The following is an 18465-nucleotide window of genomic DNA, read 5'->3' as shown; positions in this document are numbered from 1 at the left end:
TTACTGGAATCCCAGGAACGAATCAATGCACAGATAGTTAGAAGCATTACTCTCCCGGAGAGAAGTCAGCATGGTGCCTGTTATATTCAATTCCGACGCAATTTCTGTGTTTCATCGTCAAGATGAAGGTCCACAGGTTACAGTAAACCTTTCCATGTCCATCGGAATCTATTACTGGAATCCCAGGAACGAATCAAAGCACAGATAGTTAGAAGCATTACTCTCCCGGAGAGAAGTCAGCATGGTGCCTGTTGTATTCAATTCCGACGCAATTTCTGTGTTTCATCGTCAAGATGAAAGTTCACAGGTTACAGTAAACCTTCCCATGTCCATCGGAATCTATTACTGGAATCCCAGGAACGAATCAAAGCACAGATAGTTAGAAGCATTACTCTCCCGGAGAGAAGTCGGCATGGTGCCTGTTGTGGTCACTTCCGACGCAATTTCTGTGCTTCATCGTCACGTTGAAGGTCCACAGGTTACAGTAAACCTTCCCATGTCCATCGGAATCTATTACTGGCATCCCAGGAAAGAATCAAAGCAGAGACAGTTAGAAGTATTACTCTCCCGGACAGAAGTCGGCATGGTGCCTGTTGTATTCAATTCCGACGCAATTTCTGTGTTTCATCGTCAAGATGAAGGTCCACAGGTTACAGAAAACCTTCCCATGTCCATCGGAATTTATTACTGGAATCCCAGGAACGAATCAGTGCACAGATAGTTAGAAGCATTACTCTCCCGGAGAGAAGTCAGCATGGTGCCTGTTATATTCAATTCCGATGCAATTTCTGTGTTTCATCGTCAAGATGAAGGTCCACAGGTTACAGTAAACCTTCCGATGTCCATCGGAATCTATTACTGGTATCCCAGGAACGAATCAAAACACAGATAGTTAGATGCATTACTCTCCCGGAGAGAAGTCAGCATGGTGCCTGTTGTATTCAATTCCGACGCAATTTCTGTGTTTCATCGTTAAGATGAAGGTCCACAGGTTACAGTAAACCTTCCAATGTCCTTCGGAATCTATTACTGGCATCCCAGGAACGAACCAAAGCACAGATAATTAGAAGCATTACTCTCCCGGAGAGAAGTCGGCTTGGTGCCTGTTGTATTCAATTCCGACGCAATTTCTGTGTTTCATCGTCAAGAGGAAGGTCCATAGGTTAAAGTAAACCTTCCGATGTCCATCGGAATCTATTACTGGAATCCCAGGAACGAATCAAAGCACAGATAGTTAGAAGCATTACTCTCCCGGAGAGAAGTCAGCACGGTGCCTGTTGTATTCAATTCCGACGCAATTTCTGTGTTTCATCGTGAAGATGTAGGTCCATAGGTTACAGTAAACCTTCCCATGTCCATCGGAATCTATTACTGGAGTTCCAGGAACGAATCAAAGCACAGATAGTTAGAAGCATTACTCTCCCGGAGAGAAGTCAGCATGGTGCCTGTTGTATTCAATTCCGACGCAATTTCTGTGTTTCATCGTCAAGATGAAGGTCCACAGGTTACAGTAAACCTTCCCATGTCCATCGGAATCTATTACTGGAATCCCAGGAACGACTCAAAGCACAGATAGTTAGAAGCATTACTCTCCCTGAGAGTAGTCAGCATGGTGCCTGTTGTATTCAATTCCGTCGCAATTTCTGTGTTTCATCGCCAAGATGAAAGTCCACAGGCTACAATAAACCCTCCCATGTCCGTCGGAATCTATTACTGGAATCCCAGGAACGAATCAAAGCACAGATAGTTAGAAGCATTACTCTCCCGGAGAGAAGTCGGCATGGTGCCTGTTGTATTCAATTCCGACGCAATTTCTGTGTTTCATCGTCAAGATGAAGGTCCACAGGTTACAGTAAACCTTCCCACGTCCATCGGAATCTATTACTGGAATCCCAGGAACGAATCAAAGCACAGATAGTTAGAAGCATTACTCTCCCGGAGAGAAGTCAGCATGGTGCCTGTTGTATCCAATTCCGACGCAATTGCTGTGTTTCATCGTCAAGATGAAGGTCCACAGGTTACAGTAAACCTTCCCATGTCCATCGGAATCTATTACTGGAATCCCAGGAACGAATCAAAGCACAGATAGTTAGAAGCATTACTCTCCCGGAGAGAAGTCGGCATGGTGCCTGTTGTGGTCACTTCCGACGCAATTTCTGTGCTTCATCGTCACGTTGAAGGTCCACAGGTTAGAGTAAACCCTCGCATGTCCATCGGAATCTATTACTGGCATCCCAGGAAAGAATCAAAGCAGAGACAGTTAGAAGTATTACTCTCCCGGACAGAAGTCGGAATGGTGCCTGTTGTATTCAATTCCGACGCAATTTCTGTGTCTCATCGTCAAGATGAAGGTCCACAGGTTACAGTAAACCTTCCCATGTCCATCGGAATCTATTACTGGAATCCCAGGAACGAATTAATGCACAGATAGTTAGAAGCATTACTCTCCCGGAGAGAAGTCAGCATGGTGCCTGTTGTATTCAATTCCGACGCAATTTCTGTGTTTCATCATCAAGATGAAGGTCCACAGGTTACAGTAAATCTTCCCACATCCATCGGAATCTATTACTGGAATCCCAGGATCGAACCAAAGCACAGATAGTTAGAAGCATTACTCTCCCGGAGAGAAGTCGGCATGGTGCCTGTTGTATTCAATTCCGACGCAATTTCTGTGTTTCATCGTCAAGATGAAGTTCTACAGGTTACAGTAAACCTTCCCATGTCCATCGGAATCTATTACTGGAATCTCAGGAACGAATCAAAGCACAGATAGGTAGAAGCATTACTTTCCTGGAGAGAAGTCAGCATGGTGCCTGTTGTATTCAATTCCGACGCAATTTCTGTGTTTCATCGTCTAGATAAAGGTCCACAGGTTACAGTAAACCTTCCCATGTCCATCGGAATCTATTACTGGAATCCCAGGAACGAATCAAAGCACAGATAGTTAGAAGCATTACTCTCCCGGAGAGAAGTCAGCATGGTGCCTGTTGTATTCAATTCCGACGCAATTTCTGTGTTTCATCGTCAAGATGAAGGTCCACAGGTTACCGGAAACCTTCCCATGTCCATCGGAATCCATTACTGGAATCCCAGGAACGAATCAAAGCACAGATAGTTAGAAGCATTACTCTCCCGGAGAGAAGTCAGCATGGTGCCAGTTGTATTCAATTCCGACGCAATTTCTGTGCTTCATCGTCACGTTGAAGGTCCACAGGTTACAGTAAACCTTCCCATGTCCATCGGAATCTATTACTGGCATCCCAGGAGAGTATCAAAGCAGAGACAGTTAGAAGTATTACTCTAACGGACAGAAGTCGGCATGGTGCCTGTTGTATTCAATTCCGACGCAATTTCTGTGTTTCATCGTCAAGATGAAGGTCCACAGGTTACAGTAAACATTCCCATGTCCATCGGAATCTATTACTGGAATCCCAGGAACGAATCAAAGCACAGATAGTTAGAAGCATTACTCTCCCGGAGAGAAGTCGGCATGGTGCCTGTTGTGGTCACTTCCGACGCAATTTCTGTGCTTCATCGTCACGTTGAAGGTCCACAGGTTAGAGTAAACCTACCCATGTCCATCGGAATCTATTACTGGCATCCCAGGAAAGAATCAAAGCAGAGACAGTTAGAAGTATTACTCTCCCGGACAGAAGTCGGCATGGTGCCTGTTGTATTCAATTCCGACGCAATTTCTGTGTTTCATCGTCAAGATGAAGGTCCACAGGTTACAGTAAACCTTCACATGTCCATCGGAATCTATTACTGGAATCCCAGGAACGAATCAATGCACAGATAGTTAGAAGCATTACTCTCGCGGAGAGAAGTCAGCATGGTGCCTGTTATATTCAATTCCGACGCAATTTCTCTATTTCATCGTCAAGATGAAGGTCCACAGGTTACAGTAAACCTTCCGATGTCCATCGGAATCTATTACTGGAATCACAGGAACGAATCAAAACACATATAGTTAGAAGCATTACTCTCCCGGAGAGAAGTCAGCATGGTGCCTGTTGTATTCAATTCCGACGCAATTTCTGTATTTCATCGTCAAGATGAAGGTCCACAGGTTACAGTAAACCTTCCCATGTCCATTGGAATCTATTACTGGAATCCCAGGAACGAATCAAAGCACAGATAGTTAGAAGCATTACTCTCCCAGAGAGAAGTCGGCATGGTGCCTGTTGTATTCAATTCCGACGCAATTTCTGTGTTTCATCGTCAAGATGAAGGTGCACAGGTCACAGTAAACCTTCCCATGTCCATCGGAATCTATTACTGGAATCCCAGGAACGAATCAAAGCACAGACAGTTAGAAGCATTACTCTCTCGGAGAGAAGTCAGCATGGTGCCTGTTGTATTCAATTCCGACGCAATTTCTGTGTTTCATCGTAAAGATGAAAGTTCACAGGTTACAGTAAACCTTCCCATGTCCATCATAATCTATTACTGGAATCCCAGGAACGAATCAAAGCACAGATAGTTAGAAGCATTACTCTCCCGGGGAGAAGTCGGCATGGTGCCTGTTGTGGTCACTTCCGACGCAATTTCTGTGCTTCATCGTCACGTTGAAGGTCCACAGGTTACAGTAAACCTTCCCATGTCCATCGGAATCTATTACTGGCATCCCAGGAAAGAATCAAAGCAGAGACAGTTAGAAGTATTACTCTCCCGGACAGAAGTCGGCATGGTGCCTGTTGTATTCAATTCCGACGCAATTTCTGTGTTTCATCGTCAAGATGAAGGTCCACAGGTTACAGTAAACCTTCCCATGTCCATCGGAATCTATTACTGGAATACCAGGAACGAATCAATGCACAGATATTTAGAAGCATTACTCTCCCGGAGAGAAGTCAGCATGGTGCCTGTTATATTCAATTCCGACGCAATTTCTGTGTTTCATCGTCAAGATGAAGGTCCACAGGTTACAGTAAACCTTCCGATGTCCATCAGAATCCATTACTGGAATCCCAGGTACGAATCAAAACACAGATAATTAGATGCATTACTCTCCCGGAGAGAAGTCAGCATATTGCATGTTTTAGTGAATTCCGACGCAATTTCTGTGTTTCATCGTCAAGATGAAGGTCTACAGGTTACAGAAAACCTTCCCATGTCCATCGGAATCTATTACTGGAATACCAGGAACGAATCAATGCACAGATAGTTAGAAGCATTACTCTCCCGGAGAGAAGTCAGCATGGTGCCTGTTATATTCAATTCCGACGCAATTTCTGTGTTTCATCGTCAAGATGAAGGTCCACAGGTTACAGTAAACCTTCCGATGTCCATCAGAATCCATTACTGGAATCCCAGGTACGAATCAAAACACAGATAATTAGATGCATTACTCTCCCGGAGAGAAGTCAGCATATTGCATGTTTTAGTGAATTCCGACGCAATTTCTGTGTTTCATCGTCAAGATGAAGGTCTACAGGTTACAGAAAACCTTCCCATGTCCATCGGAATCTATTACTGGAATCCCAGGAACGAATCAAAGCACAGATAGTTAGAAGCATTACTCTCCCGGAGAGAAGTCGGCATGGTGCCTGTTGTGGTCACTTCCGACGCAATGTCTGTGCTTCATCGTCACGTTGAAGGTCCAAAGGTTAGAGTAAACCCTCGCATGTCCATCGGAATCTATTACTGGCATCCCAGGAAAGAATCAAAGCAGAGACAGTTAGAAGTATTACTCTCCCGGACAGAAGTCGGCATGGTGCCTGTTGTATTCAATTCCGACGCAATTTCTGTGTTTCATCGTCAAGATGAAGGTCCACAGGTTACAGTAAACCTTCCCATGCCCATCGGAATCTATTACTGGAATCCCAGGAACGAATCAATGCACAGATAGTTAGAAGCATTACTCTCGCGGAGAGAAGTCAGCGTGGTGCCTGTTATATTCAATTCCGACGCAATTTCTGTGTTTCATCGTCAAGACGAAGGTCCACAAGTTACAGTAAACCTTCCGATGTCCATCGAAATCTATTACTGGAATCCCAGGAACGAATCAATGCACAGATAGTTAGAAGCATTACTCTCCCGGAGAGAAGTCAGCATGGTGCCTGTTGCATTCAATTCCGACGCAATTTCTGTGTTTCATCGTCAAGATGAAGGTCCACAGGTTACGGTAAACCTTCCCATGTCCATCGGAATCTGTTACTGGAATCCCAGGAACGAATCAAAGGAGAGATAGTTAGAAGCATTACTCTCCCGGAGAGAAGTCAGCATGGTGCCTGTTGTATTCAATTCCGACGCAATTTCTGTGTTTCATCGCCAAGATGAAGGTCCACAGGTTACAGTAAACCTTCCGATGTCCATCGGAATATATTACTGGAATCCCAGGAACGAATCAAAGCACAGATAGTTAGAAGCATTACTCTCCCGGAGAGAAGTCAGCAAGGTGCCTGTTGTATTCAATTCGGACGCAATTTCTGTGTTTCATCGTCAAGATGAAGGTCCACAGGTTACAGCAAAACTTCCCATGTCCATCGGAATCTATTACTGGAATCCCAGGAACGAATCAAAGCACAGATAGTTAGAAGCATTACTCTCCCGGAGAGAAGTCGGCATGGTGCCTGTTGTGGTCACTTCCGACGCAATTTCTGTGCTTCATCGTCACGTTGAAGGTCCACAGGTTAGAGTAAACCCTCGCATGTCCATCGGAATCTATTACTGGCATCCCAGGAAAGAATCAAAGCAGAGACAGTTAAAAGTATTACTCTCCCGGACAGAAGTCGGCATGGTGCCTGTTGTATTCAATTCCGACGCAATTTCTGTGTTTCATCGTCAAGATGAAGGTCCACAGGTTACAGTAAACCTTCCCATGCCCATCGGAATCTATTACTGGAATCCCAGGAACGAATCAATGCACAGATAGTTAGAAGCATTACTCTCGCGGAGAGAAGTCAGCGTGGTGCCTGTTATATTCAATTCCGACGCAATTTCTGTGTTTCATCGTAAAGACGAAGGTCCACAGGTTACAGTAAACCTTCCGATGTCCATCGAAATCTATTACTGGAATCCCAGGAACGAATCAAAACACAGATAGTTAGAAGCATTACTCTCACGGAGAGAAGTCAGCATGGTGCCTGTTGTATTCAATTCCGACGCAATTTCTGTATTTCATCGTCAAGATGAAGGTCCACAGGTTACAGTAAACCTTCCCATGTCCATTGGAATCTATTACTGGAATCCCAGGAACGAATCAAAGCACAGATAGTTAGAAACATTACTCTCCCAGAGAGAAGTCAGCATGGTGCCTGTTGTATTCAATTCCGACGCAATTTCTGTGTTTCATCGTCAAGATGAAGGTCCACAGGTCTCAGTAAACCTTCCCATGTCCATCGGAATCTATTACTGGAATCCCAGGAACAAATCAAAGCACAGATAGTTAGAAGCATTACTCTCCCGGAGAGAAGTCAGCATGGTGCCTGTTGTATTCAATTCCGACGCAATTTCTGTGTTTCATCGTCAAGATGAAAGTTCACAGGTTACAGTAAACCTTCCCATGTCCATCGGAATCTATTACTGGAATCCCAGGAACGAATCAAAGCACCGATAGTTAGAAGCATTACTCTCCCGGAGAGATGTCGGCATGGTGCCTGTTGTGGTCACTTCCGACGCAATTTCTGTGCTTCATCGTCACGTTGAAGGTCCACAGGTTAGAGTAAACCTTCGCATGTCCATCGGAATCTATTACTGGCATCCCAGAAAAGAATCAAAGCAGAGACAGTTAGAAGTATTACTCTCCCGGACAGAAGTCGGCATGGTGCCTGTTGTATTCAATTCCGACGCAATTTCTGTGTCTCATCGTCAAGATGAATTATCACAGGTTACAGTAAACCTTCCCATGTCCATCGGAATCTATTACTGGAATCCCAGGAACGAATCAATGCACAGATAGTTAGAAGCATTACTCTCCCGGAGAGAAGACAGCATGGTGCCTGTTATATTCAATTCCGACGCAATTTCTGTGTTTCATCGTCAAGATGAAGGTCCACAGGTTACAGTAAACCTCCCGATGTCCATCAGAATCCATTACTGGAATCCCAGGTACGAATCAAAACACAGATAGTTAGATGCATTACTCTCCCGGAGAGAAGTCAGCATGGTGCCTGTTGTATTCATTTCCGAAGCAATTTCTGTGTTTCATCGTCAAGATGAAGGTCCACAGGTTACAGTAAACCTTCCCATGTCCTTCGGAATCTATTACTGGCATCCCAGGAACGAACCAAAGCACAGATAATTAGAAGCATTACTCTCCCGGAGAGAAGTCGGATTGGTGCCTGTTGTATTCAATTCCGACGAAATTTCTGTGTTTCATCGTCAAGATGAAGGTCCATAGGTTACAGTAAACCTTCCGATGTCCATCGGAATCTATTACTGGAATCCCAGGAACGAATCAAAGCACAGATACTTAGAAGCATTACTCTCCCGGAGAGAAGTCAGCACGGTGCCTTTTGTATTCAATTCCGACGCAATTTCTGTGTTACATCGTCAAGATGAAGATCCACAGGTTACAGTAAACCTTCCCATGTCCATCGGAATCTATTACTGGAGTCCCAGGAACGAATCAAAGCACAGATAGTTAGAAGCATTACTCTCCCGGAGAGAAGTCAGCATGGTGCCTGTTGTATTCAATTCCGACGCAATTTCTGTGTTTCATCATCAAGATGAAGGTCCACAGGATACAGTAAATCTTCCCACATCCAACGGAATCTATTACTGGAATCCCAGGAACGAACCAAAGCACAGATAGTTAGAAGCATTACTCTCCCGGAGAGAAGTCGGCATGGTGCCTGTTGTATTCAATTCCGACGCAATTTCTGTGTTTCATCGTCAAGATGAAGGTCTACAGGTTACAGTAGACCTTCCCATGTCCATCGGAATCTGTTACTGGTATCTCAGGAACGAATCAAAGCACAGATAGGTAGAAGCATTACTCTCCCGGAGAGAAGTCAGCATGGTGCCTGTTGTATTCAATTCCGACGCAATTTCTGTGTTTCATCGTCAAGATAAAGGTCCACAGGTTACAGTAAACCTTCCCATGTCCATCGGAATCTATTACTGGAATCCCAGGAACGAATCAAAGCACAGATAGTTAGAAGCATTACTCTCCCGGAGAGAAGTCAGCATGGTGCCTGTTGTATTCAATTCCGACGCAATTTCTGTGTTTCATCGTCAAGATGAAGGTCCACAGGTTACCGGAAACCTTCCCATGTCCATCGGAATCCATTACTGGAATCCCAGGAACGAATCAAAGCACAGATAGTTAGAAGCATTACTCTCCCGGAGAGAAGTCGGCATGGTGCCAGTTGTATTCAATTCCGACGCAATTTCTGTGCTTCATCGCCACGTTGAAGGTCCACAGGTTACAGTAAACCTTCCCATGTCCATCGGAATCCATTACTGGCATCCCAGGAGAGAATCAAAGCAGAGACAGTTAGAAGTATTACTCTAACGGACAGAAGTCGGCGTGGTGCCTGTTGTATTCAATTCCGACGCAATTTCTGTGTTTCATCGTCAAGATGACGGTCCACAGGTTACAATAAACATTCCCATGTCCATCGGAATCTATAACTGGAATCCCAGGAACGAATCAATGCACAGATAGTTAGAAGCATTACTCTCCCGGAGAGAAGTCGGCATGGTGCCTGTTGTGGTCACTTCCGACGCAATTTCTGTGCTTCATCGTCACGTTGAAGGTCCACAGGTTAGAGTAAACCTACCCATGTCCATCGGAATCTATTACTGGCTTCCCAGGAAAGAATCAAAGCAGTGACAGTTAGAAGTATTACTCTCCCGGACAGAAGTCGGCATGGTGCCTGTTGTATTCAATTCCGACGCAATTTCTGTATTTCATCGTCAAGATGAAGGTCCACAGGTTACAGTAAACCTTCCCATGTCCATCGGAATCTATTACTGGAATCCCAGGAACAAATCAATGCACAGATAGTTAGAAGCATTACTCTCGCGGAGAGAAGTCAGCATGGTGCCTGTTATATTCAATTCCGACGCAATTTCTCTGTTTCATCGTCAAGATGAAGGTCCACAGGTTACAGTAAACCTTCCGATGTCCATCGGAATCTATTACTGGAATCACAGGAACGAATCAAAACACAGATAGTTAGAAGCATTACTCTCCCGGAGAGAAGTCAGCATGGTGCCTGTTGTATTCAATTCCGACGCAATTTCTGTATTTCATCGTCAAGATGAAGGTCCACAGGTTACAGTAAACCTTCCCATGTCCATTGGAATCTATTACTGGAATCCCAGGAACAAATCAAAGCACAGATAGTTAGAAGCATTACTCTCCCAGAGAGAAGTCAGCATGGTGCCTGTTGTATTCAATTCCGACGCAATTTCTGTGTTTCATCGTCAAGATGAAGGTGCACAGGTCACAGTAAACCTTCCCATGTCCATCGGAATCTATTACTGGAATCCCAGGAACGAATCAAAGCACAGACAGTTAGAAGCATTACTCTCCCGGAGAGAAGTCAGCATGGTGCCTGTTGTATTCAATTCCGACGCAATTTCTGTGTTTCATCGTAAAGATGAAAGTTCACAGGTTACAGTAAACCTTCCCATGTCCATCGGAATCTATTACTGGAATCCCAGGAACGAATCAAAGCACAGATAGTTAGAAGCATTACTCTCCCGGAGAGAAGTCGGCATGGTGCCTGTTGTGGTCACTTCCGACGCAATTTCTGTGCTTCATCGTCACGTTGAAGGTCCACAGGTTACAGTAAACCTTCCCATGTCCATCGGAATCTATTACTGGCATCCCGGGAAAGAATCAAAGCAGAGACAGATAGAAGTATTACTCTCCCGGACAGAAGTCGGCATGGTGCCTGTTGTATTCAATTCCGACGCAATTTCTGTGTTTCATCGTCAAGATGAAGGTCCACAGGTTACAGTAAACCTTCCGATGTCCATCAGAATCCATTACTGGAATCCCAGGTACGAATCAAAACACAGATAGTTAGATGCATTACTCTCCCGGAGAGAAGTCAGCATGGTGCATGTTGTATTGAATTCCGACGCAATTTTTGTGTTTCATCGTCAAGATAAAGGTCCACAGGTTACAATAAACCTTCCCATGTCCTTCGGAATCTATTACTGGCATCCCAGGAACGAACCAAATCACAGATAATTAGAAGCATTACTCTCCCGGAGAGAAGTCGGATTGGTGCCTGTTGTATTCAATTCCGACGCAATTTCTGTGTTTCATCGTCAAGATGAGGGTCCATAGGTTACAGTAAACCTTCCGATGTCCATCGGAATCTATTACTGGAATCCCAGGAACGAATCAAAGGGCGCAATTTCTGTGTTTCATCGTCAAGATGAAGATCCACAGGTTACAGTAAACCTTCCCATGTCCATCGGAATCTATTACTGGAAACCCAGGAACGAATCAAAGCACAGATAGTTAGAAGCATTACTCTCCCGGAGAGAAGTCAGCATGGTGCCTGTTGTATTCAATTCCGACGCAATTTCTGTGTTTCATCATCAAGATGAAGGTCCACAGGTTACAGTAAATCTTCCCACATCCATCGGAATCTATTACTGGAATCCCAGAATCGAACCAAAGCACAGATAGTTAGAAGCATGACTCTCCCGGAGAGAAGTCGGCATGGTGCCTGTTGTATTCAATTCCGACGCAATTTCTGTGTTTCATCGTCAAGATGAAGGTCTACAGGTTACAGAAAACCTTCCCATGTCCATCGGAATCTATTACTGGAATCTCAGGAACGAATCAAAGCACAGATAGGTAGAAGCATTACTCTCCCGGAGAGAAGTTAGCATGGTGCCTGTTGTATTCAATTCCGACGCAATTTCTGTGTTTCATCGTCAAGATAAAGGTCCACAGGTTACAGTAAACCTTCCCATGTCCATCGGAATCTATTACTGGACTCCCAGGAACGAATCAAAGCACAGATAGTTAGAAGCATTACTCTCCCGGAGAGAAGTCAGCATGGTGCCTGTTGTATTCAATTCCGACGCAATTTCTGTGTTTCATCGTCAAGATGAAGGTCCACAGGTTACAGGAAACCTTCCCATGTCCATCGGAATCTATTACTGGAATCCCAGGAACTAATCAAAGCACAGATAGTTAGATGCATTACTCTCCCGGAGAGAAGTCAGCATGGTGCCTGTTGTATTCAATTCCGACGCAATTTCTGTGTTTCATCGTCAAGATGAAGGTCCACAGGTTACAGTAAACCTTCCGATGTCCATCAGAATCTATTACTGGAATCCCAGGAACGAATCAAAACACAGATAGTTAGAATCATTACTCTCCCGGAGAGAAGTCAGCATGGTGCCTGTTGTATTCAATTCAGACGCAATTTCTGTGTTTCATCGTCAAGGTGAAGGTCCACATGTTACAGTAAACCTTCCCATGTCCATCGGAATCTATTACTGGAAACCCAGGAACGAATCAAAGCACAGATAGATAGAAGCATTACTATCGCGGAGAGAAGTCAGCATGGTGCCTGTTGTATTCAATTCGGACGCAATTTCTGTGTTTCATCGTCAGGATGAAGGTCCACAGGTTACAGCAAAACTTCCCATGTCCATCGGAATCAATTACTGGAATCCCAGGAACGAATCAAAGCACAGATAGTTACAAGCATTACTCTCCCGGAGAGAAGTCAGCATGGTGCCTGTTGTATTCAATTCCGACGCAATTTCTGTATTTCATCGTCAGGATGAAGGTCCACAGGTTACAGTAAACCTTCCCATGTCCATCGGAATCTATTACTGGAAACCCAGGAACGAATCAAAGCACAGATAGTTAGAAGCATTACGCTCCCGGAGAGAAGTCAGCATGGTCCCTTTTGTATTCAATTCCGACGCAATTTCTGTGTTTCATCGTCAAGATGAAGGTCCACACGTTACAGTAAACCTTCCCATGTCCATCGGAATCTATTACTGGAATCCCAGGAACGAATCAAAGCACAGATAGTTAGAAGCATTACTCTCCCGGAGGGAAGTCAGCACGGTGCCTGTTGTATTCAATTCCGACGCAATTTCTGTGTTTCATCGTCAAGATGAAGGTCCACAGGTTACAGTAAATCTCCCCATGTCCATCGGAATCTATTACTGGAATCCCAGGAACGAATCAAAGCACAGATAGTTAGAAGCATTACTCTCCCGGAGAGAAGTCAGCACGGTGCCTGTTGTATTCAATTCCGGCGCAATTTCTGTGTTTCATCGTCAAGATGAAGATCCACAGGTTACAGTAAACCTTCCCATGTCCTTCGGAATCTATTACTGGAAACCCAGGAACGAATCAAAGCACAGATAGTTAGAAGCATTACTCTCCCGGAGAGAAGTCAGCATGGTGCCTGTTGTATTCAATTCCGACGCAATTTCTGTGTTTCATCATCAAGATGAAGGTCCACAGGTTACAGTAAATCTTCCCACATCCATCGGAATCTATTACTGGAATCCCAGGATCGAACCAAAGCACAGATAGTTAGAAGCATTACTCTCCCGGAGAGAAGTCGGCATGGTGCCTGTTGTATTCAATTCCGACGCAATTTCTGTGTTTCATCGTCAAGATGAAGGTCTACAGGTTACAGAAAACCTTCCCATGTCCATCGGAATCTATTACTGGAATCTCAGGAACGAATCAAAGCACAGATAGGTAGAAGCCTTACTCTCCCGGAGAGAAGTTAGCATGGTGCCTGTTGTATTCAATTCCGACGCAATTTCTGTGTTTCATCGTCAAGATAAAGGTCCACAGGTTACAGTAAACCTTCCCATGTCCATCGGAATCTATTACTGGAATCCCAGGAACGAATCAAAGCACAGATAGTTAGAAGCATTACTCTCCCGGAGAGAAGTCAGCATGGTGCCTGTTGTATTCAATTCCGACGCAATTTCTGTGTTTCATCGTCAAGATGAAGGTCCACAGGTTACAGGAAACCTTCCCATGTCCATCGGAATCTATTACTGGAATCCCAGGAACTAATCAAAGCACAGATAGTTAGAATCATTACTCTCTCGGAGAGAAGTCAGCATGGTGCCTGTTGTATTCAATTCAGACGCAATTTCTGTGTTTCATCGTCAAGGTGAAGGTCCACATGTTACAGTAAACCTTCCCATGTCCATCGGAATCTATTACTGGAAACCCAGGAACGAATCAAAGCACAGATAGATAGAAGCATTACTCTCCCGGAGAGAAGTCAGCATGGTGCCTGTTGTATTCAATTCCGACGCAATTTCTGTGTTTCATCGTCAAGATGAAGGTCCACAGGTTACAGTAAACCTTCCCATGTCCATCGGAATCTATTACTGGAATCCCAGGAACGAATCAAAGCACAGATAGTTAGAAGCATTACTCTCCCGGAGGGAAGTCAGCACGGTGCCTGTTGTATTCAATTCCGACGCAATTTCTGTGTTTCATCGTCAAGATGAAGGTCCACAGGTTACAGTAAATCTTCCCATGTCCATCGGAATCTATTACTGGAATCCCAGGAACGAATCAAAGCACAGATAGTTAGAAGCATTACTCTCCCGGAGAGAAGTCAGCATGGTGCCTGTTGTATTCAATTCCGACGCAATTTCTGTGTTTCATCGTCAAGATGAAGATCCGCAGGTTACAGTAAAACTTCCCATGTCCATCGGAATCTATTACTGGAAACCCAGGAACGAATCAAAGCACATTTAGTTAGAAGCATTACTCTCCCGGAGAGAAGTCAGCATGGTGCCTGTTGTATTCAATTCCGACGCAATTTCTGTGTTTCATCGTCAAGATGAAGGTCCACGGGTTACAGTAAACCTTCCCATGTCCATCGGAATCTATTACTGGAATCCCAGGAACGAATCAAAGCACAGATAGTTAGAAGCATTACTCTCCCGGAGAGAAGTCTGCATGGTGCCTGTTGTATTCAATTCAGACGCAATTTCCGTGTTTCATCGTCAAGATGAAGGTCCACAGGTTACAGTAAACCTTCCCATGTCCATCGGAATGTATTACTGGAATCCCAGGAACGAATCAAAGCACCGATAGTTAGAACCAGTACTCTCCCGGTGAGAAGTCAGCATGGTGCCTGTTGTATTCAATTCCGACGCAGTTTCTGTGTTTCAACGTCAAGATGGAGGTCCACAGGTTACAGTAAACCTTCCCATGTCCATCGGAATCTATTACTGGAATCCCAGGAACGAATCAAAGCACAGATAGTTCGAAGCATCACTCTCCCGGAGAGAAGTCAGCATGGTGCCTGTTGTATTCAATTCCGAGGCAATTTCTGTGTTTCATCATCAAGATGAAGGTCCACAGGTTACAGTAAATCTTCCCATGTCCATCGGAATCTATTACTGGAATCCCAGGAACGAATCAAAGCACAGATAGTTAGAAGCATTACTCTCCCGGAGAGACGTCAGCAAGGTGCCTGTTGTATTCAATTCCGACGCAATTTCTGTGTTTCATCGTCAAGATGAAGGTCCACAGGTTACAGTAAACCTTCCGATGTCCATCGGAATCTATTACTGGAATCCCAGGAACGAACCAAAGCTCAGATAGTTAGAAGCATTACTCTCCCGGAGAGAAGTCGGCACTGTGATTGTTGGACTCAAATTCCGACGCAATTTCTGTGTTTCATCGTCTAGTTGTTAATCCACAGGTTACACTAAACCTTCTCATATCCATCGGAATCAAATACTGGGATCGCAGGAAAGAATCGAAGCACAGACAGTTAGAAGCATTACTCTCCCGGAGAGAAGTCGGCATGGTGCCTGTTGTATTCGATTACGACGCAATTTCTGTGTTTCATCGTCAAGATGAAGGTCCACAGGTTACAGTAAACCTTCGCATGTCCAACGGAATCAATTACTGGAATCCCAGGAAAGAATCATAGCAGAGACAGTTAGAAGCATTACTCTCCCGGACAGAAGTCGGCATGGTGCCTGTTGTATTAGGTACCGACGCAATTTCTGTGTTTAATCGTCATGTTGAAGGTCCGCAAGTTACAGTAAACCTTCCGATGTCCATCGGAATCTATTACTGGAATCCCAGGAAAGAATCAATGCACAGACAATTAGAAGCATTACTCTCCCGGAGAGAGGTTGGCATGGTGCCTGTTGTATTCGATTACGACGCAATTTCTGTGTTTCATCGTCAAGATGAAGGTCCACAGGTTACAGTAAACCTTCGCATGTCCAACGGAATCAATTACTGGAATCCCAGGAAAGAATCATAGCAGAGACAGTTAGAAGCATTACTCTCTCGGAGAGAAGTCGGCATGGTGCCTGTTGTATTCAATTCCGACGCAATTTCTGTGTTTCATCGTCAAGGTGAAGGTCCACAGGTTACTGTAATCCTTCACATGTCCATCGGAATCTAGTACTGGAATCCCAGGAAAGAATCAAAGCACAGACAGTTAGAAGCATTACCCTCCCGGACAGAAGTCGGCATGGCGCCTGTTGTATTCAATTCCGACACAATTTCTGTGTTTCAGCGTCAAGTTGATGGTCCACAGGTTTTAGTAAACCTTTCCATGTCTGTCGGAAACTGTTACTGGAATCACAGTTAAGTTTCAAAGCACAGACAGTTAGAAGCATTACTCTCCCGGAGAGAAGTCGGCATGATGCTTGATGTTTTCAATTCCGACGCAATTTCTGTGTTTCATCGTCAAGTTGAAGGTCCACAGGTTACAGTAAACATTCCCATGTCCATCAGAATCTATTACTGGAATCCCAGGAAAGAATCAATGCACAGACAATTAGAAGCATTACTCTCCCTTTCAGAAGTCGGCATGCTGCCTGTTGTTTTCAATTCCGACGAAATTTCTGTGTTTCATCGTCAAGTTGAAGGTCTACAGGTTACAGTAAACCTTCCCATGTCCATCGGAATCTATTACTGGAATCCCACGAAAGAATCAAAGCACAGATAGTTAGAAGCATTACTCTCCCGGATAGAAGTCGGCATAATGGTTGTTGTATTTAATTCCGACGCAATTTCTGTGTTTCATCGTTAAGTTAAAGGTCCACAGGTTACAGTAATCCTCCCCATGTCCATCGGAATCCATTACTGGAATCCCAGGAAAGGATCAAATCATAGACAGTTAGATGCATTACTCTCCCGGAGAGAAGTCGGCATAGTGCCTGTTGTATTCAATTTCGACGCAATTTCTGTGTTTCATCGTCAAGTAGAAACTCCACAGGTAACAGTAAGCCTTCCCATGTCCATCGGAATCTATTACTGGAATCCCAGGAAAGAATTAAAGCACAGACAGTTAGAAGCATTACTCTCCCGGAGAGAAGTCGGCATGGTGCCTGTTGTATTCAATTCCGACGCAATTTCTGTGTTTCATCGTCACGTTGAAGGTCCACAGGTTACAGTAAACCTTCCCATGTCCATCAGAATCTATTACTGGAATCCCAGGAAAGAATCAAAGCACAGACAGTTAGAAGCATTACTCTCCCGGAGAGAAGTCGGCATGGTGCCTGTTGTATTCAATTCCGACGCAATTTCCGTATTTCAGTGTCTAGTTGAAGGTCCGCAGGTTACTGTGAAACATCCCCTGTCCATCGGAATGTATTACTGGAATCCCAGGAAAGAATCAAAGCACAGACAGTTAGAAGCATTACTCTCCCGGACAGTTCTCGGCATGGTGCCTGTTGTATTACGTACCGACGAAATTTCTGTGTTTCATCGTGAAGTTGAAAATCCACAGGTTACAGTAAAGCTTCCCACGTCAATCGGAATCTATTACTGGAGTCCCAGGAAAGAATCATAGCACAGTCAGTTAGAAGCATTACTCTTCCGGAGAGAAGTCGGCATGGTGCCTGTTGTATTCAATTCCGACGCAATTTCTGTATTTCATCGTCAAGTTGAAAGTCCACAGGTTACAGTAAACCTTCCCCTGTCCATCGGAATCAATTACTGGAATCCCAGGAAAGAATCAAAGCACAGACAGTTAGAAGCATCACTCGCCCGGAGAGAAGTCAGCATGCTGCCTGTTGTAATCAATTCCGACGCATTTTCTGTGTTTCATCGTCAAGTTGAAGGTCCACAGGTTACAGCAAACCATCCCATGTCCATCGGAATCTATTACTGCAATCCCAAGAAATAATCCAAATACAGACAGTTAGAAGCATTACTCTCCCGGAGAAAAGTCGGCATGGTTCCTGTTATATTCAATTCCGACGAATTTTCCGTGTTTCATCGTGAAGTTGAACGTCCACAGGTAACAGTAAACCATCCCATGTCCATCGGAACCTATAATTGGAATCCCAGGAAAGAATTAAGGCACAGACAGTTAGAAGCATTACTCTCCCGGAGAGAATTCGGCATGGTGCCTGTTGTATTAGGTACCGACGCAATTTCTGTATTTCATCGTCAAGTTGAAAGTCCACAGGTTACAGTAAACCTTCCCCTGTCCATCGGAATCAATTACTGGAATCCCAGGAAAGAATCAAAGTACAGACAGTTAGAAGCATCACTCGCCCGGAGAG

This window comes from Schistocerca serialis, chromosome 5 (assembly GCF_023864345.2).
Source record: "Schistocerca serialis cubense isolate TAMUIC-IGC-003099 chromosome 5, iqSchSeri2.2, whole genome shotgun sequence".
In the NCBI taxonomy this organism is placed as follows: domain Eukaryota; kingdom Metazoa; phylum Arthropoda; class Insecta; order Orthoptera; family Acrididae; genus Schistocerca; species Schistocerca serialis.
This window is presented reverse-complemented; position numbering follows the sequence as displayed.